Genomic DNA, 27,144 nt, shown 5'->3' with positions numbered 1-27,144 from the left:
TACACTGGACGGGGGTAGCATACAGTGGAGTGACACATAGTAGAATAGCGAAAAGTGGAGTGTAATACCATATAGTGTAGCAGTGTACAGTGGAGTGGCATAAAGTGCAATAGCGTATAGTGTAGTAGCATAGAGTGGAATGGCATACAGTGAAATGGTTTAGAGCAGAGTGCTGTATTGTGGGGAAAAGTGGTATCAAATACAGTGAAGTAGTGTTACAGTGGAGTGGAATAGAGTGGAATACCATACAGTAGAGGGAGAAAGATTGAAGCTTGGTACAGTGTAATAGCGTAGAATGGAGTGGCGTACAATGGAATAGTGTAGAGTAGAGTACAGTGGAATGGCATTGAGTAGAACAGCGTACAGTAGAAGAGGGTAGAGTAGAATAGAGTGAGGTTGTGTAAAGTGGAGTGGTGTAGACTGGAGTAGGGTACAGTGGAGTAGGGTATATTGAAATAACATATAGTGGAGTTGCATAGAGTGGAGTGGCAGCCAACGAACTGGTGTAGTATGGAGTGGCGTAGAGTGGAGTGGTGTACACTGGAGTGGCATAGAGTAGCATATAGTGGAGTGGCATACAGTGGAATAGCGTAGAGTGGAGTGGTGTACAGTAGAGTGGTTCTTGGACATGCTGATCTATTGTGGGATGATGTCCATCTCTGAAATATGGAGAATTATACGTGGCCAAAACAAACCATGATCTTTTACTTCACTGGCTCCGACCAAATTTGGCCAAATTATTTCAGACCTTCTTGTGGATTTCCGCTTTACAATCTTTCAAAACAAGCTTATACTAAGATCTACAGTAGTCCACTATGGCAGGATCTCTGGGGTAGTTAATTAATGGCTTCTTTAAGTTAGAATAAGCTTTAGAATGCGCCTTATTAAACCAACCCTTCACAGGCTTTTTCCTGGGGCATCTACTTCCAGTTAATTTCAGAACAACGCCCTAAATTTGTTTCAAATGAGGGAATTACCTCTCTTTGACTGCAATCATTTGACAGGCAAATATCAAAGGTGTCCTTATTCTCACAGATTAAGTCAGAGAAATATTTATTGGAATCAGTGCCATACCATTTATTTCGGACCCCCTTTGGTCTACATGCACTCAGATTACCTACTACAGTTGTGTATTCCCTCTCTGAAATCCCCGTATTAAATGCTGCTTTGACTATGTTATGGTCACTGGAATATGATGGTATGACTTCAGATCCTCTTATAAGGGGGATTCTAAGTTAATAAAGACTAAAGTACTAAAAATAAAGTTAGTAGCACCCCTTCCCGTAAAAGTTGGGTAATCCTCCAGGGATTTACAACCAAAGTCGCAAGCAAATCTAATCCGAAATGAAGAAAGTGCACCATTCAAAGCGTCACCATAAAATAAATGCATAAAATGGGTCGGTCCATTCCCATTTTCATCCTCCAATCCACAGCCACCTGCCTTAGGGTCTTGGATGCATTTCTGGATGTTAAAATCTCCAGCACAGAGAAAATACTTATCCTGATTGTTGGGGTATCATATTTACACAAAGCGATTTCCAAAGTCCCTACTATACCTATTTTGTCCTTGTCTGAATAAAAGCAGTGATTATAATAACTGATGACTGTAGACACATTTATGAAAATAGAAATAATCTTTACCAAAACAACATAGCTTAAGTTGATATTAGTATAGCTAATCCCCCTTTTGCGCCACCTGCTATAGAATGTATCAAATACAGAGTACTCATTCACATTGAAAGTATCTAATGCCCAGGTTTCCTGGAGACAGATAATCCTAAACCTTCCTCTTTCAGCTACCCAGTCAGGATTTCCTAATGTATTCAATATTCCGGCTATATTCTAGGTTCCAACATTAATATCACCTTTTTATAGATAATTCTCTTCCATTAAGGAGGAAACTGTCAAACCATCAATTCTAGTATCTCCATCTATCCCAGTGTTATTAACAATAACTTTCAAAACATGGATGGGAAGGGGTAAAAGGAGACTACATCAATTTTGCCAAGTCATTCTAAACTATTATTTGACCTTAAGCAATCAATTCTGGCGTACAATGGAATAGTGTAGAGTAGAGTACAGTGGAATGGCATTGAGTAGAACAGCGTACAGTAGAAGAGGGTAGAGTAGAATAGAGTGAGGTGATGTAACGTGGAGTGGTGTAGACTGGAGTAGGGTACAGTGGAGTAGGGTAGATTGAAATAACATATAGTGGAGTTGCATAGAGTGGAGTGGCAGCCAACGAACTGGTGTAGTATGGAGTGGCGTAGAGTGGAGTGGTGTACACTGGAGTGGCATAGAGTAGAGTAGCATATAGTGGAGTGGCATACAGTGGAATAGCGTGGAGTGGAGTGGTGTACAGTAGAGTGGTTCTTGGACACGCTGATCTATTGTGGGATGATGTCCATCTCTGAAATATGGAGAATTATACGTGGCCAAAACAAACCATGATCTTTTACTTAACTGGCTCCGACCAAATTTGACCAAATTATTTCAGACCTTCTTGTGGATTTCCGCTTTACAATCTTTCAAAACAAGCTTATACTAAGATCTACAGTAGTCCACTATGGCAGGATCTCTGGGGTAGTTAATTAATGGCTTCTTTAAGTTAGAATAAGCTTTAGAATGCGCCTTATTAAACCAACCCTTCACAGGCTTTTTCCTGGGGCATCTACTTCCAGTTAATTTCAGAACAACGCCCTAAATTTGTTTCAAATGAGGGAATTACCTCTCTTTGAATGCAATAATTTGACAGGCAAATATCAAAGGTGTCCTTATTCTCACAGATTAAGTCAGAGAAATATTTATTGGAATCGGTGCCATACCATTTATTTCGGACCCCCTTTGGTCTACATGCACTCAGATTACCTACTACAGTTGTGTATTCCCTCTCTGAAATCCCCATATTAAATGCTGCTTTGACTATGTTATGTTCACTGGAATATGATGGTATGACTTCAGATCCTCTTATAAGGGGGGAACTAAGTTAATAAAGACTAAAGTACGAAAAATAAAGTTAGTAGCACCCCTTCCCGTAAAAGTTGGGTAATCCTCCAGGGATTTACAACCAAAGTCGCAAGCAAATCTAATCCGAAATGAAGAAAGTGCACCATTCAAAGCGTCACCATAAAATAAATGCATAAAATGGGTCGGTCCATTCCCATTTTCATCCTCCAATCCACAGCCACCTGCCTTAGGGTCTTGGATGCATTTCTGGATGTTAAAATCTCCAGCACAGAGAAAATACTTATTCTGATTGTTGGGGTATCATATTTACACAAAGCGATTTCCAAAGTCCCGACTATACCTATTTTGTCCTTGTCTGAATAAAAGCAGTGATTATAATAACTGATGACTGTAGACAAATTTATGAAAATAGAAATAATCTTTACCAAAACAACATAGCTTAAGTTGATATTAGTATAGCTAATCCCCCTTTTGCGCCACCTGCTATAGAATGTATCAAATACAGAGTACTCATTCACATTGAAAGTATCTAATGCCCAGGTTTCCTGGAGACAGATAATCCTAAACCTTCCTCTTTCAGCTACCCAGTCGGGATTTCCTAATGTATTCAATATTCCGGCTATATTCTAGGTTCCAACACTAATATCACCTTTTTATAGATAATTCTCTTCCATTAAGGAGAAAACTGTCAAACCATCAATTCTAGTATCTCCATCTATCCCAGTGTTATTAACAACAACTTTCAAAACATAGATGGGAAGGGGTAAAAGGAGACTACATCAATTTTGCCAAGTCATTCTAAACTATTATTTGACCTTAAGCAATCAATTCTGGCGTACAATGGAATAGTGTAGAGTAGAGTACAGTGGAATGGCATTGAGTAGAACAGCGTACAGTAGAAGAGGGTAGAGTAGAATAGAGTGAGGTGATGTAACGTGGAGTGGTGTAGACTGGAGTAGGGTACAGTGGAGTAGGGTAGATTGAAGTAACATATAGTCGAGTTGCATAGAGTGGAGTGGCAGCCAACGAACTGGTGTAGTATGGAGTGGCGTAGAGTGGAGTGGTGTACACTGGAGTGGCATAGAGTAGAGTAGCATATAGTGGAGTGGCATACAGTGGAATAGCGTAGAGTGGAGTGGTGTACAGTAGAGTGGTTCTTGGACACGCTGATCTATTGTGGGATGATGTCCATCTCTGAAATATGGAGAATTATACGTGGCCAAAACAAACCATGATCTTTTACTTCACTGGCTCCGACCAAATTTGGCCAAATTATTTCAGACCTTCTTGTGCATTTCCGCTTTACAATCTTTCAAAACAAGCTTATACTAAGATCTACAGTAGTCCACTATGGCAGGATCTCTGGGGTAGTTAATTAATGGCTTCTTTAAGTTAGAATAAGCTTTAGAATGCACCTTATTAAACCAACCCTTCACAGGCTTTTTCCTGGGGCATCTACTTCCAGTTAATTTCAGAACAACGCCCTAAATTTGTTTCAAATGAGGGAATTACCTCTCTCTGAATGCAATCATTTGACAGGCAAATATCAAAGGTGTCCTTATTCTCACAGATTAAGTCAGAGAAATATTTATTGGAATCGGTGCCATACCATTTATTTCGGACCCCCTTTGGTCTACATGCACTCAGATTACCTACTACAGTTGTGTATTACCTCTCTGAAATCCCCGTATTAAGTGCTGCTTTGACTATGTTATGGTCACTGGAATATGATGGTATGACTTCAGATCCTCTTATAAGGGGGAACTAAGTTAATAAAGACTAAAGTACGAAAAATAAAGCTAGTAGCACCCCTTCCCGTAAAAGTTGGGTAATCCTCCAGGGATTTACAACCAAAGTCGCAAGCAAATCTAAAACGAAATGAAGAAAGTGCACCATTCAAAGCGTCACCATAAAATAAATGCATAAAATGGGTCGGTCCATTCCCATTTTCATCCTCCAATCCACAGCCACCTGCCTTAGGGTCATGGATGCATTTCTGGATGTTAAAATCTCCAGCACAGAGAAAATACTTATCCTGATTGTTGGGGTATCATATTTACACAAAGCGATTTCCAAAGTCCCTACTATACCTATTTTGTCCTTGTCTGAATAAAAGCAGTGATTATAATAACTGATGACTGTAGACAAATTTATGAAAATAGAAATAATCTTTACCATAACAACATAGTTTAAGTTGATATTAGTATAGCTAATCCCCCTTTTGCGCCACCTGCTATAGAATGTATCAAATACAGAGTACTCATTCACATTGAAAGTATCTAATGCCCAGGTTTCCTGGAGACAGATTATCCTAAACCTTCCTATTTCAGCTACCCAGTCGGGATTTCCTAATATATTCAATATTCCGGCTATATTCTAGGTTCCAACATTAATATCACCTTTTTATAGATAATTCTCTTCCATTAAGGAGGAAACTGCCAAACCATCAATTCTAGTATCTCCATCTATCCCAGTGTTATTAACAATAACTTTCAAAACATGGATGGGAAGGGGTAAAAGGAGACTACATCAATTTTGCCAAGTCATTCTAAACTATTATTTGACCATAAGCAATCAATTCGATTATGGGTTGCACCATTATATACCACATACTCAGGGTTTTCGGCCACCTTCTGCCTTAGAGAGAACCTATTTAAGTTAAGAGCATTCTAATGTTAGAAGTAGCCAAGTGCAACAACTATGATATTACTTGTATGAAAAGCAAAGAAATAATTACATTTCTCAGGAACATATCTTTCAAGAAATAGAATTCTTTTTTAAAGTTCACAACAATACAATCCCCTTCACATGTTTTCTTTGAATTACCTACCCAATGTACTTTGTGAACTGTCAAGATCCCTTTAGACAGCTGATCAGTAGCACCCAACCTACTAGAGAAACAATAGACAGTTTTATTCTTTAATTGTAGCTATGACTCAATATAATTATGAGGAAGACGTTGCACATTTTTCAACATTTAAATATAAGGCGTCACCTGTGTAATGTGTAAAGTATGATTAGTCATCTTAGAGTCCTGATGGCTTATAACACATTGATTGTCACCATTATTTAAACAATTGCCCTGAATAGGCAGCATTTGACCTTGCCAAGGTAATTAGACAAGCAGAAACCATTGTAAAACTGGCAGATGTAGAATAGATTGGGTGTTGAAAAGTATCAGAAGATACCCTAGTAGAAATAGTTTCACAAGATAATTGCATCAAAATGTATCTCTATATTGTTCAAGATTCGATAACTTGCTGTCCCTTCTATGCTGCTGGGATTTACTTTGTAGAATAGAATACAAGTTCTCCCCCAAAATGACCTGGGTGGAATTCTGAGGGTCAATAGATTCAAGGGTAGGGACAGACAAATCCTTAGCCCTCAGGCCTGTCGTACAGGATAAATCCTTATTTCTCTTTCTTTTCTTTTCTTTCAGCGGATGAAGCTCTTAAATCACTATTATTGCAGAGGTCCTCGAGTATACCTGTCTTTTGGAGATAGAGATTTACAAGCGGACGCACCCACTACGGGTTGATAGAATTATTTCGATGAGCCTCAGACGTTAACAGTGTAGCTGCTGCCTGGTCAGATGTAAGAAGCATTCCTTCTACTTCTTTCAATCTCCGAATGAATAATACCCATTGCATTTGTTAAGTAACTTGTAATTGAGGAGCCCATACTACTTCTCCTAATAGAAGAAGGTTGTTTCTGCCTTCTCATAGTTGCAGATATTAATATGGTACACACAGAGGAAAAAACTCAATCACATTTCACCCTGGTCCCCCAACCCCGCATTATGGGCTTCAATAGAAGCCACACACAGAGCCAAAGATGTAAGCCCCGCCTCCTGGGCCAGATGCACTTTGGGCAATGAAGTCTATGCCTGCATTTAGCAAAAGTCATGTTCAAAGCAGCAGGTTTCAATGGGAGCTTTACAGCGCTACATGGTGCCAAAGAAGTAATCCCCAGCTTCCTGCGGCCAGGTGCACTATGGGCAATGAAGTCAATGCCCACAATCAGCAATTGCTGCGTCATTTAGATCCCATGCTCTGGGTCGTCCAGTGGCAGCTGGCCTGCTTACCCAGGGCCTTATTCACAAAGTTAAACGTATACTTTTTGTGTAAGTTTCCCATTTTTATACCGATCACAATAAAGAGTGTAGTTTTACGTGTTGTATCTTTACGACTGTGCACATAAAAAGATAGGGCAGTCTCTGCAGTGGTAAAATACTACACGTAAAACTACACTTGTAGTTTATGACTAGCAAAAATATAGTACATTTACATCAGAAGTCTAAGTTTACCTTTTTAATAAGGCCTGCAGTGTTTCCCACCATGGTGATGGGAAATTTTCACCCAGAGCTCACCTGACAGCTTCAAGAATGTTTTATATTTTTGCCCTGCCTGGGACAGCCATGCCTTTTGCGTCACTTTTAACATGAGAAAAGTGACGCAAAAGTGGTGCCAGGGGCTTGTAAATCTGCCCCTAAGTGATTTGCCCAGAATCACAGGATGTTGAGCATCATTGCCGAGACTCGTACCAGATCCCCAGTTTTGAAATCGACCGCCCTATCCCGTTGCACCATATCCTCCACCTACACTATTCCTAATTAACTGATAATACGTCAAGAAAAGGCATCTCACTATCCTGAATTGTGGTATTCAGTAACCCTGGGCGAAGAACTACGCTCCGTTCGCGGAGCTTGCGGAGTTTCGGCAACTCCGCGTTCCGCGGAGAACGCGTAGCTGTCGATTACTCCGCGATCCGGTGCGTAGCGTAGTTCTCGCGCGCTGAATAACATTATCGCGTGCGCGGCAATGGCTTTTTCCCGGTCGCGTGTGCCACCATGTAGGTTCGCCCGATATTTAGCGCGATCACGCACTTTTGTAGTGCGAACGAGAAGATAAGTTCCCGAACATGTCTTGCACAACCCGAACACGTTACTTGTGACCCGGAACAGGAAATAAGGGAACGCAAACGGGCGGGACAAACCTCTTGGGTAACTTAGCGCGCTAGCCATCCCGAGCATGCAGGCAGCGCCCCGAACACGCGCACCGCGCTCCCGAAGACGAAAAACGGCACGCGAACGGGTCTAGCAAGCAACTACGCATGTCCGCGGAGCTACGCGTAGATCGCGGAGTGCAAGTGCGTCTTCGCTTAGCTCCGCGGAGTGCGGCTCCGCGAACTACGCCCAGGGTTAGTATTCAGTTAGTCAGGCATTAAATCATACATGTGCCAAGTAATCCATTGCATAGCAACCTGTCTTTAGCAAAGAGGAGATGGCTACCTGAACTCAAATTGTTTTTCCACGACAACCTACACAACCTGAAGAAACAATCTTTTGATATTTCTCTGTGTTTCTATGATGACACGCTAGACTTGTATTTGAAACTATTTTTTAGCGCTCATAATTCATTTTTATTTTACATTGTATAAAAATAATACGATTCCCCACACATTACTTTCGTTTAGGTTGGATGCAGAGCACCATGTATCCTGTAGACAAATACCCATCAACTTGCAAAACTGACATTTTACATTGTGTAAAACCAATTCGCTGAGATGTCCCCTACTGTTGTACACGTGTAGTTGCCTAGCAATACCCGAAACAACAGTGTGATAACATCATCATGCTTCTCAGAATCATGTGCAGACACAAGTCTACAAAAGTGGCACTGATAATGGACATATAATCCCTTAATTATATTTATGAGAAGAAGGCGCGGGTCAAATAGCCTTTAAGGTTATTATGGTGTTAACAATGAAACGGATAATCAACTGAAGAAGTTGAACAGACTCTTGCAGGTACATGCATCATTGTAGTCATTTGTGATTTCTTACTTGCGATTTTTAAGGAATCGCAATTAAGAATTCACAAATGCCTATGCATGTAGATATCGCAGAAAAATGTGCGATTTCTAAACATTCCTTAATTGCGACTCGCAAATTGCGAGTCGCAATTAAGGAATCCCTCCCCATTCATTCCTATGGGCCTAGAGGCCCATAGGAATGAATGGGAAGACATTTTCATTCTGCGAATCGCAATTAGCGATTCGCAAACGGAGAATGCGAATTCAAGGGTGCAGGGGTGTCCAAAGGACACCCTGTTGCACCCCTGAAAATGATATGTGCACCCATGTTACGCACACACATGTCCCAGAGGCATGTGTGTGCTTAACATGGGACCTTAAGAAATGCACTTTGATGTTTTTTTTAAAAAAATCGCAATTTACCATCACCTTACATGTGATGGTAAATTGCGATTCTTAATTGCGAAATCGCAAATCTTTTTACTTTCTTGCATTGCATTTAAGGAATCGTAAATTGTGATTCCTTAAATGCAATCGCAATTTAATAAATCTCAAATTTAGCGATTTCTTAAATTGCGAGGGGCTACTTGTTTCATGCATTCCAAAAGCAATTTTTGCGATCGCAAACGGCCGATTTTTGCGATTCGCACCGTTTGCGATCGCAAAATGCCTTCATGCATGTGCCTGTTGGTGAGGTGTGGGTGAGGGGACTAGGCTAGTGCAGATGTAGTGTAAGGAAGGTGAGAATTAAAACAGGTTGGGTAGTCCAAAAACTATTTTAATGAGATGGCTCCCACCTGATTAAAATCAAACTAGAGTGGTGACTTATATCTGAAACAATTAGTTCAAGGTCCTAGTGCTCTACTCTACAAAGGTCAACATGTTTCTTGCCTAGACGTCTATGATATCAGACGGCAATTCATCAGGACCAACTATCTACATACCGTGGTAGTTAATGGAGAAACCTACCTACCATATATAATTAGGTAAAGTACCTAAACAAGGTTGAGGGTAATCCTAATGTACTAACAGTCACACATCAACAGTAACCGGTGGGGCTATGACACCTCAAAGTGTAGTGTCCTATAGACCAGCATCACTGCGCCGGGTGACTTAACCCTGCCGCCAGACCCGGATACCCGAGGACTTTGAGTATTCTTGATAACAAATTGCCTAGTTTTAGGGGCACCTTTTCTGCAAATCATATCAAAGGTTTCTTCAAAGTGACATTAGGGTTCAACTTATCCATAAAAAAAGTAAATGACTTGAGCAATGATTGCAGTCCATTTGCAGTGTGGGCGATAAATACCACATCATCTGCGCATAACATAGTAGGTACCTTTCTTAGGTACATCAGAGGTGGAATGTAAGAGAGATTTTTCGAGGCTATTTATGCCTAAAAGGAACAGGAAAGGGGCCAATGTACAGTCCTGCCAGACCACTCTCTGCACAAGTTAACATGTTGGTACCCTCTCACCGGGGCCATATCGGATTCTAGCAGTTATATTTTGATTTATGTCGTTTTATAAATTAATTATCTGGGGATCAACACCCATTTATTGTGCAATCTACCACAATTTGATGTGATTAACGCAGACAAATCCACTACTTAGATACATAAATGGCATGAAAAGAAAACCCTTCTTGGCTTTGGTATATTTCCCCGCTAACAGTTCCAGATTTAAACATTGTTCTAAAGTGGGCAAGCCCTTCCTAAATCTGTACTGTAGACCTGAAATAAGTTGCTCTGCACAATTTGTTTCCAAACTATCTAGGAGGGAGATAAGGCATCAACACTGGGGGAAGATCCATCCCCCTTCTTGAAAACAGAGACAATCATTGTCTTAGACCAAGAAGAGGGAAGAATACACATTTACAAGCTATATTCAAAACATTAGCTAGTAGTGGTCTTCAAAAGAAAGTGATGTCTTTAAATATATCAATCGAGGGCTTCAGACCGACTGACGAGGAGTGGGAAGGGAGCGCACGGCAGAGTTTCCAGGATCGCCGAGTGAAAGCAGGCTGGGATCCAGGGTGCGGCCTGCAGCCAGCATGGGGGCCACCGAAGACGAGAATTACTACGGGAAGCACGGTGAGCCACATAAACATGATCCAAACTTCAAAGGCCCTGTCAAGGAGAGGGGCTGCACGGACATCATCTGTTGCATCCTTCTCGTCATCTGCATCATTGGCTACTTCATCGTGGGGATTGTGGTGTGGACGCACGGAGATCCTAGGAAGGTGATCTACCCTACAGACAGCCGGGGACAGTTCTGTGGACAGGCAGGCACCCTGAATGAGAACTAACCTTTCCTATTTTACTTCAACATCATTAAGTGCGCTAGCCCACTGGTGCTCCTGGAGTTTCAGTGCCCAACAATGCAGATATGTGTGGAGAAATGTCCAGACCGATACATGACGTACATCGCAGCCTACCAAAAGCCGGACCTGCTGGAGCATTGCAAGAACTTTTGCGTCCCTGGATTTAGAAACACGGGCAAGAGTTTACCAGAAGTGCTGTGGGACAAAGAATGCCCCGCGGCGATCACGCCAAGCAAGCCACTGAGTCACAGATGTTTGCCTGCGATCAGCAAAAGCAAAGGCGTGGTGACTGTGGGCAATGGTACCACCTTTGACGATGGATCCGGATATACTAGGAACATCACGGAGCTTGTGGAAGGTGCCAAGAAAGCCAATGTGGTCCTGGAAGCTCGGCAGGTGGCCATGAAAATCTTTGAGGATGACACTGTCTCCTGGTACTGGATCATCATAGCCTTGATCATCGCCATGGTGATCAGCCTGGTCTTTGTGGTCCTGCTGCGGTTCTTGGCTGGCATCATGATTTGGGTGATGATCGTGTTGGTCATAGCGATCCTTGGCTATGGAATATTCCACTGCTCCATGGAATACGTCCGCCTGAAAAGCGATCAAGGTTCTGACGTCAGCTTGAAGGAGCTGGGCATGCAGACAGACCTGCGTGTGTATCTCCACATCCAGCAGACCTGGCTGGCATATCAATTGACACACCGTCAGGCCCTACTGCCACATCAGATTGACTTTTGTTTAGCGCCAGTTCAATTTTACTAATAGAAAAATTTAGATTAGAACAGGAATGCACATAATCATTGGAGAGGGGATTCTATATGGCTATTGCCCTAATTCTCCATAATGTTTTACTATAATGGGCTATCCATTCATGTTCTTGGACACGCTGATCCATTGTGGGATGATGTCCATCTTTGAAATATGGGGAATTATACGTGGCCAAAAAAAACCATGATCTTTTAGCTCACTGGCTCCGACCAAATTCGGCTAAATTAATTCAGGCCTCCTTGTGGATTTCCGCTTTTCAATCTTTCAAAACAAGCTGGCACTAAGATCTACAGTAGTCCACTATGAGAGGATCTCTGGGGTAGTGAATTAATGGCCTATTTAAGTTAGAATACGCTTTAGAACATGCCTTAATAAACCAATCCTTCATAGGCTTTTTCCTGGGGCATCTACTTCCAGTTAATTTCAGCACAACGCCCTAAATTTGTTGAGGGAATTACCTCCCTTAGAATGCAATCATTTGACAGGCAAATATCAAAGGTGTCCTTATTCTCACAGATCAAGTCAGAGAAATATTTATTGGAATCGGTACCATACCATTTAATTCGGACCCCCTTTGGTCGAGATGCACTCAGATTACCTACTACAGTCGTGTATTCTCTCTCTGGAATCCCCATATTGAATGCTGCTTTGACTATGTTATGGTCACTGGAATATGATGGTATGACTTCAGATCCTCTTATTTGTGGAATTAAGTTAATAGAGACTATTGTACGAAAAATAATGCTAGTAGCACCCCTTCCCATAAACATTGGGTAATCCACCTAGGATTTACAACCAAAATCGCAAGCAAATCTAAAACGATAAGAAGAAAGTGAACCATTCAAAGCATCACCATAAAATAAATGCATAAAATGAGTCAGTCCATTCCCATTATCATCCTCAAAACCACAACCACCTGCCTTAGGGCCATGGATGCATTTCTGGATGTTAAAATCTCCAGCCCAGAGAAAATACCTATCCTGATTGTTGGGGTATCATATTTACACAAAGCCATTTCCAAAGTCCCTACTATATCTATTTTGTTCTTGTCTGAATAAAAGCAGTGATTATAATAACTGATGACTGTAGACCCATTTATGAAAATAGAAAGAATCTTTACCAAAACAACATAGTTTTAGTTGATATTAGTATAGCCAATCCCCCTTTTTCTCCACCTGCCATAGAAGGAATCAAATACAGAGTACTCATTCACATTGAATGTATCTAATCCCCAGGTTCCCTGGAGACAGAAAATCCTAAACCTTCCTATTTCAGCTACGCAGTCGGGATTTCCTAATGTATTCAATATTCCAGCTACATTCTAGTTTCCAACATTAATATCACCTTTATATAGATAATTCTCTTCCATTAAGGAGGACACTGACAAGCCATCAATTTTAGTATTTCCTTCTATTCCAGTGATATTACCATATCTTTCAAAACATAGGTGGGAAGGGGTAAAAGGAGACAACATCAAAATTGCCAAGTCATTCTAAACCATTACTTGACCTTAAGCGATCAATTTGATTATGGGTTGCAACATTATATACCACATGCTCAGGATTTTTGGCCACATTCTGCCTTAGAGAGAACATATTTAGGTTAAGCTCTTTATGATGTTAAAAGTAGATGAGTGTAACAATCATGATATTACTTGAATGAAATGCAAAGGAAGAATTACATTTCTCAAGAACATATCTTTCAAACAATAGAGGGGCATATTACCAAGCTTAAGCGAAAAATATCACTAAGCTTGGTTAGCGGCCAAAATAATATCGCCGAGCATCGCCTATTTTTATCGTTTAGGAGCCTTGATATTATCAAGGTTTATCTCCTAAGCGATAAAAAACGGCCGAAATGCATGAATATCACTGAAAAGTCAGCGATATTCATGCATTACCGAGCATATGCTCTTAGCCATGTTATCCACCTTCCATAGGATAACATGGCTAAGAACTGCTCTGGGCAGGCGTTAGCTTTTGGAGATATTCGGGCTTAGCGCGATTATTTCCAAAAGTTGGTAATGGGGGATAGCGATGTTAGCGACTGTTTCCAGTCGCTAACATCTTGGCATGCCCACTTTGCATGTCATTAGCGATAAATATCGCTGAAATACAAAGTGGACCTCTAAATGCCCGCTATCGCCTATTAGCTGTCGCTAACTGGTGTTAGCGACAGCTAGGTAATAGGGCGATAAAATTATCGGCTCTTTAGCGGGAAAAATTCCCGCTAAAGCCGCGATAAGGCCCTTGGTAATATGCCCCAGAATTATTTTTTAAAGTTCCCAATACAATCCCCTTCACATGTTTTCTTTGAATTACCTACCCAATTATCTCTAAGAACTGTTAAGATCCCTTTAGACAGCTGATCAGTATCACCCGACCTACTAGAGAACCAATGGACAGTTTTAATCTTTAATGATGGCCATGACTCAATATAATTAAGAGGAAGACGTTGCACATTTTTCAACATTAAAACATTAAAGCGTCACCTGTGTAAAGTGTAAAGTATGATCATACATCTTAGAGTCCTGATAGCTTATAACACATTGATTGTCACAATTATTTAACAATTGCCCTGAATAGGCAGCAGTTGACCTCGCCAGGGTTCCGGAGGAGCAACTAGGAACCTCTGAATTCACAACGGTTCCCTGATTCTAACCTCCCCTCATCCACTAGGGGTAATTGGACAAGCAGAAACCATTGTAAAACTGACAGATGTAGGTTAGATTGTGTGTTGAATAGTATCGGAAGATCCCCTAGTAGGAATAATTTCACAAGATGCGCAGGATTGCTTCCTCTGTGCATTAGTAATGTCAAGCAAAGAATCTACACCATAACTGCATCAAATTGTATCTCTATATTGTTCAAGATTCGATAACTTGCTGTCCCTTCTATGCCGCTGGAATTTCCTAAGTAGTATCGAATACAAGCTCTCCCCCAAAATGACCTGGGTGGAATGCTGAGGGTTAATAGATTCAAGGGTAGGGACAGACAAATCCTTAGTCCTTAGGCCTGTCGTACAGGATAAATCCTTATTTCTCTTTCTTTTCGGTGGTGGAGGTTTGTAATCACAGCGGATAAAGCCATTAAAACACCTTGGCTGCTAAGGCTTTTCCCACTGGGTGCTGATTTATTGAAAACCCCATTGTTCATGACAAGGTCAGCTCGTCATTAGCACAGGATCAGTGCACTGCATGACGAGCTGACCTTGTCATGAGCATGGAACAGTTAATTGCAAAGGTCCTCGAATAAAACGCAAGGGCCGTCTTCTGGAGGTAGAGATTTACAAGCTGTCGGGCGCACCCACTACGGGTTGATAGAATTATTTCGATGAGCCTCAGACGTTAACAGTGTAGCTGCTGCCTGGTTAGATGTAAGAAGCATTCCTTCTACTTCTTTCAATCTCCGAATGAATAATACCCATGGCATGTGTTAAGTAACTTGTAATTGAGGAGCCCAATACTACTTCTCCTAATAGAAGAAAGTTGTTTCTGCCTTCTCATAGTTGCAGATATTTATGTGGTACACACAGAGGGAGAAACTCAATCACATTTAAGGTGATAGAGGGGTGGTCTAGCCCAGCCTCCTCCAGGCTCAGAGGTGCCCGTCTTGACCCGGTCTTCGTCCAGGCACACACCCTGGGCCACCCATCCCGCATTGTGGACTTCAATGGAAGCTTTAATGCACACACAGAGCCAAAGATGTAAGCCCCGCCTCCTGGGCCAGATGCACTATCATATGGGCAATGAAGTCCGCATTTTACAAAAGTCGCTTTCAACACAGCGGGTTTCTATGGGAGCTTTACAGCCCCACATGGTGCCAAAGAAGTAATCCCCGCTTCCTGGGGCCAGATGCACTATGGGCAATGAAGTCAATGCCCTCAATCAGCAATTGCTGCGTCATTTAGATCCCATGCTCTGGGTCGCCCAGTGGCAGCTGGCCTGCTTACCCAGGGCCATATTCACAAAGGTACACATATCATTTTGGTGTAAATTTCCCATTTTTTTACTGATCACAAAAAAAGAGTATAGTTTTACATGTCATATCTTTACGACTGTGGACATAAAAATATAGGACAGTCTTTGCAGTGGTAAAATACTACACGTAAAACTACACTTTTGGTTTATGACTAGCAAAAAATAGTACATTTACATCAGAAGTCTAAGTTTAACTAAGGCCTGCAGTGTTTCCCACCATGGTGATGGGACATTTTCACCCAAAGCTCACCTGTTGATTGCTGACAGGTCAGGCGTCATTCTTTTTTTAATTTTCAAGTCCATAGTGGAAAACGTAATAATACCCCTGACAGCTTCAAAGAATGTTTTATATTTCTGCCCTGACTAGGATAGCCATGCCTTTCAAAAACAGCTGTAAAAGCAGAGGCAGGTGGGCATACCGCCATAGGTTTCAGATATTGGAGGCAGTTGAGGTGAGGCGGGCCATTACTACTTCGGGTAAAGTCCGCGCTATATAAAAACGCATAAATAAAATAAATAAATAAAAGGGGTGAAACCAAGAGGTGGCTGAAATTGGAGTTAAAGGTAGGAATTTGCAAATCCTGTTTTCGGTGTGGCTTTTATGGATGAAGTACAAGAGAGGACGGAAGAGTACAGTGTTTTACCATTACTTTTATGTTTTGTCCACCTTCTTCTAGACTGCCCCTATCCCGTTAGGCCACATCCTCTCCCTACAATATTTCTCATTAACTGATAATACGTCAAGAAAAGGCATCTCACTATCCTGAATTGTGGTATTCAGTTAGTCAGGCATTAAATCATACATGTGCCAAGTAATCCATTACATAGCAACCTGTCTTTAACAAAGAGGAGATGTCTACCTGAACTCAAATTGTGTTTCCACGACAACCAACACAACCTGAAGAAACAATCTTTTGATACTTCTCTGTGTTTCTATGATGATACGGTAGATTTGTATTTGAAACTATTTTTTAGCGTTCACAATTCACTTTTATTTAACATTGTTTAAAAACAATACTATTCCCCACACCCTTCTTTCATTTAGGTTGGATGCAGAGCACCATGTATCCTGGTGACAAATACCCATCAACTTGCGAAACTGACAATTTACATTGTGTAAAACCAATTTGCTGCGATGTCCCCTACTGTTGTATACGTGTAGTTGCCTAGCAATGCCCGAAACAACAGTGTGATGACATCATCATACTTCTCAGATGTGCAGACACAAGTCTACAAAAGCGGCACTGATAATGGACATATAATCCCTTAATTATGTTTATGAGAAGAAGGCGCGGGTCAAATAGGCTTTAAGATTATTATGGTGTTAACAATGAAACAGAAAATCAACTGAAGAAGTTGAACAGACTCTTGAAGAGTATTAAGAATACATAATGGTCAATTTCAAAAAGCTTTTATTCGGCTTGTCATAACAATCCATGTAAGCACAAACAAAAAACAAAACAGCAAATTACAATAATTATTAATCACAACAACACAATATGGCTGACAAAAAAATATAAAAATTATACACAGGGTAGCCAATACATTTCACTTACGTATAATACATATGTACAAACCAAGCCCCCCGAAGGTTGCTTAAGTTCCGTGTGCAATAAATGTGTACATAAAGTGCAAAAGTGCTACATATAATTCAGGGATATAAGGCCTAAATACGTTTTAGTAGAAATGTTAAAAACAATCAATTATATACAAATATAAATATTAAAACTCTTTTTTTTAAAAATGAACGATATTCCAGCAGGATGGATGCATAGTTCATGTATTTTGACTATGTACTGATTACCAATTTAAACAATAATAGATTTCCTGGCATCGATACATTTCATTATATACATAGCTACAGCAAAGCAGATATCTGAATTTTCCAGACGCATAATTAATTTCATTGCAATGTTTATGGATCGAGCGTTAAATTAAAAAAAAATTGGTTTGAGGTAAAAAAGCCTTAAAAAATGATAATATTTACAGAACAATAAAAAATGACGGCAGCTTTGTCTTGAGGTTCCATCACAGGGGCATACAGAGTTTGAACCAGTTCTCATAACAGGAAATGCCACCAAGTGGTGTACGGTACCCAATCTAAGACGCGTTAAAACAAATCGGTGTGAGTTCAGTGTGACCTCAGATAGATAAGACTGGAAGCCTTTATTTAGATCTTGATAAAAAACAACCGTTGGTAGCGTCCTCGATTGCCTCACTCTGTTCTCTTTCTTATAAGATAAACATTTCTCCTTTAGTTCCTTCTTAGAGATAGAGGCGGCAAAATCTGGATGTAATAGAATATCACTGTTAAATAAAATACGATACCAATGGTGGATATATTTCAACCATGGTATAAGGAGAAAGTGATCAAGTTTTAAACAATCTCGTATTATTTGTTGTGTAAACAACGTTTCTGATTTTGCCCAGATAGATCGCCATAATGTTAAAGGGCTCAAAGCTGCTAGGTCTGTAATGTAGTTAATCCGTACTTCTTCGTGCACTAGTAAAGTTGAAGCAGATTGGGGGACACACAGTACTCTCTTTAAGAATTTATTTTCATCACATTGCATAGTTTTCCCGTCACGGTAACCCCAGATTCCTCCCCCGTACAGTGCTGATGTAACACATCTAGCATTGTAAATGGTTACCAGGTCCTTAATTCTTCTGGGGCCACCCAATTTAGTGGAAAAACTAAAGATGCTGTTTGTATTCCTAGTCATCTTTAGACCTATGTTATTAAATTCTTGTGTCCATTTCCCATCATCAGAAAATGTTATTCCGAGATAACAAAATTTCTTTACTGTTAGCAGCTTCTCCTTGTCAATAAAAAAGTGCTTGTTGAGTTGTTTTTTTGCCACAGGACATGGCAACAGTCTTGCTTTTATTAATCTTTAGTTTCCTGCCCTAGATAAATACGACAAAGTTATCTATGAGGCGCTGTAGTCCGATTTTTGTACGAGATATTAAAACAGCGTCATCCGCATATAATAGAATTGGTACCACCTTACCATCGATGCGCGGGCATCAGCTGAAATTTGGCCTAGAGTTGAGTCTATTTGATTAATAAACAATGAAAATAATAAAGGAGCCAAAACACATCCCTGGCGTATGCCTCTGGTAACTTTAAAAAAAGGGGTACATTCTCCGGATGGGCCGTATCGAACTTTACAAGACAACATTTCATAGAGCCTCCCCAAGAAGTGTACTATTTCCTTGGGGGCGCCTAAGTCCAATAGGATCCTCATTAATATGGCATGGTCCACGAGGTCGAAGGCGCTGCTCAAGTCCGCAAAGCAGAGGAATAAATTCCCCTCCTTTGCGACAATATATTTATTTATCAAGAGGTCTAGGTTGGCGCATTGCTCTAAGGTTCCTAGGCCCTTCCTGAAACCGTATTGTACCTTAGTTAAAATATCCTGTTCTTCGGCCCAGGTTTCCAATCTCCTTAGCAAAAGTCTGCTCATCACCTTGATGGAAGCGTCCAACAAGGAGATAGGTCGGTAATTGCTCGCCTCAGATTTGGATCCTTTTTTAAAGAGAGGTATAATTATCGATTGGCCCCAGGTTAGTGGGATTTTTCCCTCTGCTGCCGTGTTAAAAACCCTGGTTAGGATGGGTGCCCATAGATCCATTTCGGTTTTATAAAGGTCTATGGGAACTCCATCCGGTCCAGAAGCTTTACCACCTTTACTGTCGGTTAAACCATCATATACCTCTTCTAGGTTAATCAACAGAGGTAATGGAGACCAGGTGGAAATTTCAAGTGTTAACCCCTTCGGGGCTGATGACGAGCTGGGCTCGTCATGGAGCAGGGCGCTCGCACGCTGATGACGAGCCCAGCTCGTCAGGAGCCCCACCCTCGGGGGAAGCGCCAGCGCTCCCCCCGAGTCTGCCCGATTTTCTGCTTTTCTGCCGGGATGGCAGGGGAAGACCTTCCCCTGCCTCCCCCCGCCCTCCCCGCCCGCGTCATCAATGACGTCAGCGCGCGAGGCGCGCTGACGTCACTGGAGGTTCCTTTTGTTTACCGACGCGCAGGGAAGCCATTTGCTTCCTGCGCGTCGGATTGCAAAGAGGTTTGTTTTGCGGCTGGGGCAGGGGGGAATTTGCTGAAACGTACATCGAGGGGAAGGAAAGGCCTTTCCTTTCCCTCGATGCAACTTTAGAGCATTCCTGCTGCGATCGTGCAGCTGGAATGGTAGGGATTTAATTTTTTTTTTTTTGTTGCCATTTTCGTTGTTCGGGGAGCGGCCCCTTGGGGAAGGGTCGCTCCCCTTTTTGGGGGATCATTAATTTGGATGTCTTTGTGTGCCTCCTATGTTGAGGAATGGTCGATTTTTCAAAATAAAATGCTTATGGGGGACATTTTGAAAATAGTATTATTGTGCTAATATTTATCAAGGATGCAAGTGCCTCTGTCCTTCATTTCTATTACTTTGTGTTTATCTGAAGTGGCTAAAAAACACACCTGTCCTGCCTAGGCAAAGCTCACTAGTGTTTTTGGGCTGTTTTTTTTTATTTTATTTTTATTTGTGCTGCAATTCGAACACATGCTTTGTCTCCAGTGACCATGTGTGTGTTACTATGCCATCGCAGCGATGTGCGAAGGGGTCCCTTGAGTGAGCTGTCCATCATAGTGGGAAGCTCACAAATGTTTTTGGGCTGATGATTGTTTTCCTAAATTTGTGCTGCATCTCGAGCGCCATCTTTGTCTCCAGTGACCATGTGTGCGTTTCTATGCAATCGCACAGATGGGCGCAGGGGTCCCTTGTGTGAGCTGTCCATCATAGTGGAAAGGCCACAAATGTTTTTGGGCTGATGAATGTTTTCCTGAATTTGTGCTGCAACTCGATCACCTGCTTTGTCTCTAGTGACCTTTGTGTGTGTTATTATGCCATTGCACCGATGTGCGCAGGGGTCCCTTGAGTGAGCTGTCCATCATAGTGGGAAGCTCACAAATGTTTTTGGGCTGATGATTGTTTTCCTGAATTTGTGCTGCAACTCGAGCGCCATCTTTGTCTCCAGTGTCCATGTGTGCGTTACTATGCAATTGCACAGATGTGCGCAGGGGTCCCTTGTGTGAGCTGTCCATCATAGTGGGAAGGTCACAAATGTTTTTGGGCTGATGAATGTTTTCCTGATTTGTGCTGCAACTCGAGCGCTTGCTTTGTCTCCAGTGACCATGTGTGTTACTATGCCATCGCACCGATGTGTGCACAGGTCCCTTGAGTGAGCTGTCCATCATAGTGGGAAGCTCACAAATGTTTTTGGGCTGATGATTGTTTTCCTGAATTTGTGCTGCAATTCGAGCGCCATCTTTGTCTCCAGTGTCCATGTGTGCGTTACTATGCAATTGCACAGATGTGCGCAGGGGTCCCTTGTGTGAGCTGTCCATCATAGTGGGAAGGTCACAAATGTTTTTGGGCTGATGATTGTTTTCCTGAATTTGTGCTGCAACTCGAGCGCTTGCTTTGTCTCCAGTGACCGTGTGTGTTACTATGCCATCGCACCAATGTGTGCACAGGTCCCTTGAGTGAGCTGTCCATCATAGTGGGTAAATTTAGGAAAGATGGTGCACACCGCTAGTTGGTGGGCGTTGCCAAACGGGGATCTTCTGTGTGAGTTCACATGCCTCTTATGTGTATAAATGGTCAGAGACTGATGAGAGCAGCAGATGGGGAGAAAGAAGCTCCTGGTCATAGGGATTGTTTTTGGATTGCGCTTGTGAAAATCAAGGATGCAAGTGCCTCTGTCCAGCATCACAGTTAACCACAGTAATTCTGTTGTCCCCCTCCCCATGAGAATCCCTGATGACGTCAGCGTGCACAGCACGCGCCAACATCTTCAGGGATTCCCAGGCGGTCGGGAAGCCATTTGCTTCCTGCGCCTGGAGGTGTTAGGTTGGTTTTGAGATATTTGGGGGGGTTTGGGGCTGCAAAGAGGCATCAGGGGAGAGGTAAGTGAATTTCCTCTCTTCTGATGTCTCTTTGCAGGGCATTTCTGCCTCACGGTCGCGAACAGCATTGCGATTGTGCGGTGGAAATGCCCCCACTAGCACCAGGGATCTTATTTTAGATTGTAGGAAGTGACCCATTGGGCAAGGGTCGCTTCCAGGTGGGTCGGATTTTAAATTTAGATTTTCTGGCCCCCCCCGGTGGGCAAATCAACCCGTACTTTTGTCCGTTTTGCCCTTTTTGATGGCCCATCTGTGTGGATGTGATTTTGGGGGTAAATTTGTGTGTTGTTTATTCATTTGTTATGTTGTTTGTGAAATGTAGTATTAATTTATTTTTTTTCTTCTTTGTTTTTGATCCAGGCTTTTGCTGTTTGTATTGGTGTAGGTTGTGGTTCAGTTAATGCTGGTTTTGCAGCTTGTGTAGTTGCATGTGCTTGGTAAGTAAATGTTTTTTGTACTACTTTTCCTAGATGAATGTGTTTTTATGAAAAGTGAAGTTATTGCTGTTTGTGTGGCTTTGTGTTTCTTGATTGTTAACTTTTTTTATGTATTGCCGCTTGATGTGTACTTTGTCTAATCTATACTTTTTTTTTCTTTCCAGTGGGATTTCCTTTCTTTTTGCTGTGTTTCAGCAGAGTAGGTGCTGGTGAGTGTTCTTATATTTGGTTAGATTTGAATTGTTTTTGAGTGTATTGATTTTTGTGTGGAGACTCTACCTTGTTTACTTCTTATTTTGCACAGTGTAGGTTGTTGTTCACTTGTGTGTGTAGTCTTCTTGCTTTGTAAGGATAATGGCTGCTCGCAGGATGACTGCTAGGCAGGTTGTTAGTTTGCTTTTTGAGTCTTCCTCTGACCATGGTCCAGACACTGACTCCGATTCGGAGCATGAGGTAGGTGCAGAAGATTCAGGCAGTGAGTTTTCTCTTCGCATGGTATCATCGGATGATGATTCTTCTTCTAGTGCTGATGAAGTGCCTGTGGTAGAGAGGGACATTGATGTGCCGGTAGAGAGGCAAGAGCCATGTGAGCGGCAGCCTAGGTCCTCAAGGTTTCCCTTTTTTTCTCGTCAGGAAGAGGCAAGTGTGGTAAAGGCTGCGCCCAAAAGGTTTCACATTGCTGTGGTGCGCCAAAGGTTATCTGGTGCTGCTAGTCTTCCTGTTGTAGAGCAGCGTGAGGCATCTGGTGCTGCTAGTCTTTCTGTTGTTGTTGAGCAGCAAGTGGCATCTGGGGATGCAAGTTCTTCTGTTGATGTTGAGATGCAAGAGGCAGCTGGGGATGTGAGTTCTCCTGTTGGTGTAGAGATGCAAAATGTATCTGGGGATGCTAGTATTCCTGTTGGTGTAGTGATGCAAGAGGCATCTGGGGATGCTAGTGTTCCCGTTGATGTAGTGCAGCAAGAGGCATCTGGCCTGCAGGCTAGGGTGGCTTCTTCTCCTGATGTTAGTGATGACGTCTGGGTTGCCCCTGGCATGGTGCAGCCGGAATTGACAGACTTCACTGGTGTTCCAGGGTGTAGAGTGAATACTGACAATTTTTTGCCAATTCAATTTTTTCAGTTGTTTTTTGACGATGAGTTTTTGCAGGAGATTGTGGAGCAAACTAATTTGTATGCAGAGCAGTATTTGAGGGACCACAGTGCCCGCCTTAAGCCCCATTCTAGAGCTACCCATTGGTCTCTCACATATGTTGAAGAGATGAAGAAGTTTTTGGGATTCACTTTTTTGATGGGCTTGCTAAGGAAGCCATCAATGTCTTCTTATTGGTCCACTAGTCCCTTGATGGCAACATCTATATTTCCAGCAGTTATGACTCGTGATCGATATATGCTTCTTCTTCGCATGATGCATTTTGTTGATAATGATTTAGCGTTGCCACGCGATCACCCTGATTGTGACCGTCTTTTTAAGATTCGGCCTGTCCTTGATCACTTTGTTGATCGTTTTCCTGAGATCTTTGCACCTGGAAAAGAAATAGCTGTGGACGAGTCTTTGGTATTGTTCAAGGGCCGCTTGGTTTTTAGGCAATACATTCCTAGTAAGAGGGCACGCTATGGAATCAAACTGTATATGCTGTGTGACAGTGATACTGGATATGTTTCTAATTTCAGGGTGTACACCGGTAAGGATTCCAGCATTAACACTTCTGCTTGTCCGTCCACTTTTGGAGTGACTGAGAAAATTGTGTGGGAACTAGGTAGACGATTATTTAACAAAGGCCACCATTTATATGTAGATAACTTCTACACTAGTGTGCGTTTGTTCAAGGAGTTGGCCAAAGTGGGCACTGTTGCATGTGGCACGATGCGCAGTAACCGGAAAGGTTTCCCAATAGAACTTGTTTGCAAAAGGCTTGTGCGGGGACAGTCTACTGCATTGCGATGTGGGAAGCTTCTAGTTGTGAAGTTTTCAGACAGGAGAGATGTTTACATGCTGACTACTATCCATGACGAAAGCACTGAAGCTCTGCCAGTTCGGGGTGAGACTGCTGAAGTGCGTAAACCTGTGTGCGTTTTAGACTATAATAGGCACATGGGTGGTGTTGACAGAGTAGATCAGAGGTTGGAACCTTATGCTGCTCTTCGAAAGGCTTACGTTTGGTACAAGAAGTTGGCTATCCATCTTTTCCACTTGGCATCCTTTAATGCTTTTGTTGTTTTCAAGAAATCTTGTCCTGAGTCAAAGATGCCTTTTGTTAAGTTTCAGGAGACTATAATAGGCAGCCTTGTACTAGTGGAACAGGCAAGTGTGGCAAGATTTGGAGTGGTGGAGGAAGTGGCTAGACTGAAAGATCGCCACTTTCCAGAATACATTCCTCCCACAACTGCAAAAGACAATCCCACTAAAAGATGTAGAGTCTGTTGGCGAAGAGAAGTGCGGAGGGAGTCTCGTATGCACTGTCCTGACTGTCCTTCAAATCCTGGATTGTGTGTGCCAGCTTGTTTTAAATCGTACCACACACAAAAGAAGTTTTGGGAGTTTCATTGAGCTTGTAAGTGTACTGTCTGGTCTGTTTTCTGTAATATTTTTTAGTCTGCTTTAAGGTTTGCATTAGTGCAAAGCATTTAGTTTTTGAATTTGTGTTAGCAGATTTGTAGGTTTCTACATTTGATTTGTGGTATTTCTTTAAAAAATTCTAATTTCGATGGTGGTGTGTGCAGGATTGTGCTAGGATTCTTGGTGTGCGTGGACTGGCGCTTGGCTGGTGGTGTGCGTGGTCTGGTGCTTGGCTGGCATAGTGCATGGATTGGAGTTATGCTGGGGGGGTGCGTGGATTTTTGCTTGGCTTGCGGAGTGCATGGTTAGGTGCTTGGCTGGCGGTGTGAGTGGAGTGGTGCTTGGCTGGCGGTGTGTGTGGAGTGGTGCTTGGCTGGCGGTGTGTGTGGAGTGGTGCTTGGATGGTGTTGTGTTTGTGGAGTGGCACTTGGCTGGTGGTGTGCGTGGAGTGATGCTTGGCTGGCGGTGTGTGTGGAGTGGTGCTTGGATGGTGTTGTGTTTGTGGAGTGGCGCTTGGCTGGTGGTGTGCGTGGAGTGATGCTTGGCTGGCGGTGTGTGTGGAGTGGTGCTTGGCTGGTGTTGTGTTTGTGAAGTGGCGCTTGGCTGGTGGTGTGCGTGGAGTGATGCTTGGCTGGTGGTGTGTGTGGAGTGGTACTTGGCTGTCGGTGTGCGCTGAGTGGTGTTTGGCTGGCAGTGTGCATGGTCTGGTGCTTGGATGGTGGTGTGGGTGGACTGGCGCTCGGCAGGCGGTGTGTGAGTAGTTACTTTCTGTTGGTCACTACACACACTGCTAGTTGAGTGACACTCCACACAGTCCATCATTTTGTGTAGTTGCAGTGTCAGAAATGTGGGCGTGTGAAAGTGATGGGCCCTTGAATGGCGCTGTTTGCTGGTGTGAGTGTTGAAATGTGATGGGTCCCCGGCTGGCGGTGTGAATGTTTTGTATGTGTCACGCGTACGAAAGGTGTATGAATGGCCTGTAAAGAGGTTGGTGCCTTGACGTGGCTTTACAGCTCACGAGCTGTGAGTCAGTGGTTCAGTTTATCATACTTTCAATTATACGCAGTGTATTTCATTTTTGATGAAATTACTTGTGTATCCAATTGTATGTACTGAATCATCACTCACCCTCGTGCCAAATCCAACCAGTATGTGTGTGTGCTTGCGGATTAGATGGGTGTGCAGTAATAGTTGTTTTTTTTCTCTTTCTGCATTAGGGTGTACCTTGTCCCTTATTGTGATTGTTGTAATGTGTTGCTTTTCCATTCGGATGCTGTCAATGGTCTGGTTTGTATCAGGTATGAAAGATGCGTGAATGGCCTGTAAAACGGTTGGTGCCTTGTCGTGGCTTTACAGCTCACGAGTTGCGAGTCACTGGTTCGGTTTTTATGCATTTATTTATTGACAGACCATTTCATTTTTTTGAAATATCTTGTTAATAAAATTTTATGTACTGAACCATCACTCGCCCTCGTGCCAAATCCAACCTGTATGTGTGTGTCTTTGAGGAACAATGGTGAAAATGTTAAGTTCACCAGCTTTTGCAAGAGGGGTTACCTGGGTTTTTAGCCCCGTGCGAGACAGCCATCTAAGGAAACCTACCAAACCCACACATTTCTGAAAAGTAGACACCCGGGGGCTTCCAAGGAGGTATGGCTTGCGTGGATCCTCCAACGTTCCTTTACCCAGAATCCCTTGCAAACCTCATTTTGTGCTTGGAAAAAATCAGTTTTTTCACACATTTTAGTGTGGGAAAGCGTGGCATCACTGGGCTCACACAAATTACCTCCCACCCAGCGTTCCCCAAGGTCTCCCGATAAAAATGGTACCTCACTTGCCTGGGTAGGCATAGTGGCTGCTTTAGGAAAAGGCCTAATTCATACTGTGGCGACCAAAACATTACCTTTAGCCAAATAATCTTATTTTTTGAGGGGGTCACCTGAGCTTTTGGCCCGGGGCTTGGCGGGCATCTTTGGAAACTACCAAACCTAAACAGTTCTGAAAACTAGACACCCGGGGGAGTCCAGGGAGGTATGGCATGCGTGGGTCCCCCAATGTTTTCCTACCCAGAAACCCCTGCAAACCTGAAATCTTGGTCAAAAAACCCACTTTTCCGTACTTTTTTGGGTGGGATCTCGCTGCCGGAACAAATGTCCTACCACCCAGCGTTTCCCTTGTTCTCCCGAGTAAAATGATACCTCACTTGTGTGGGTGGGCCAAAGGCATGTGACTCAGGCTGGGGGGCTTAATTTGTAAAACTTAAATATGACTAAAAACTACTTTTTTCAAAATTCATTTTTGGGGTTTTCTGCTTTGGGGCACCCACACAAGTGAGGTATCCTA

At 42.5% G+C, this 27,144-nt stretch overlaps 1 pseudogene; it reads left to right on the top strand.

Annotated features, from left to right (window-relative positions):
• The window catches only part of LOC144783978 (choline transporter-like protein 2), a 70,139-nt pseudogene that overhangs the window by 11,203 nt on the left and 31,792 nt on the right, over nt 1-27,144 (top strand).

Source organism: Lissotriton helveticus, chromosome 10 (genome assembly GCF_964261635.1).
Source record: "Lissotriton helveticus chromosome 10, aLisHel1.1, whole genome shotgun sequence".
NCBI classification, from domain to species: domain Eukaryota; kingdom Metazoa; phylum Chordata; class Amphibia; order Caudata; family Salamandridae; genus Lissotriton; species Lissotriton helveticus.
Note: the sequence above shows the minus strand (reverse complement) of the source record. Positions and strands in the feature narration are given on the sequence as shown.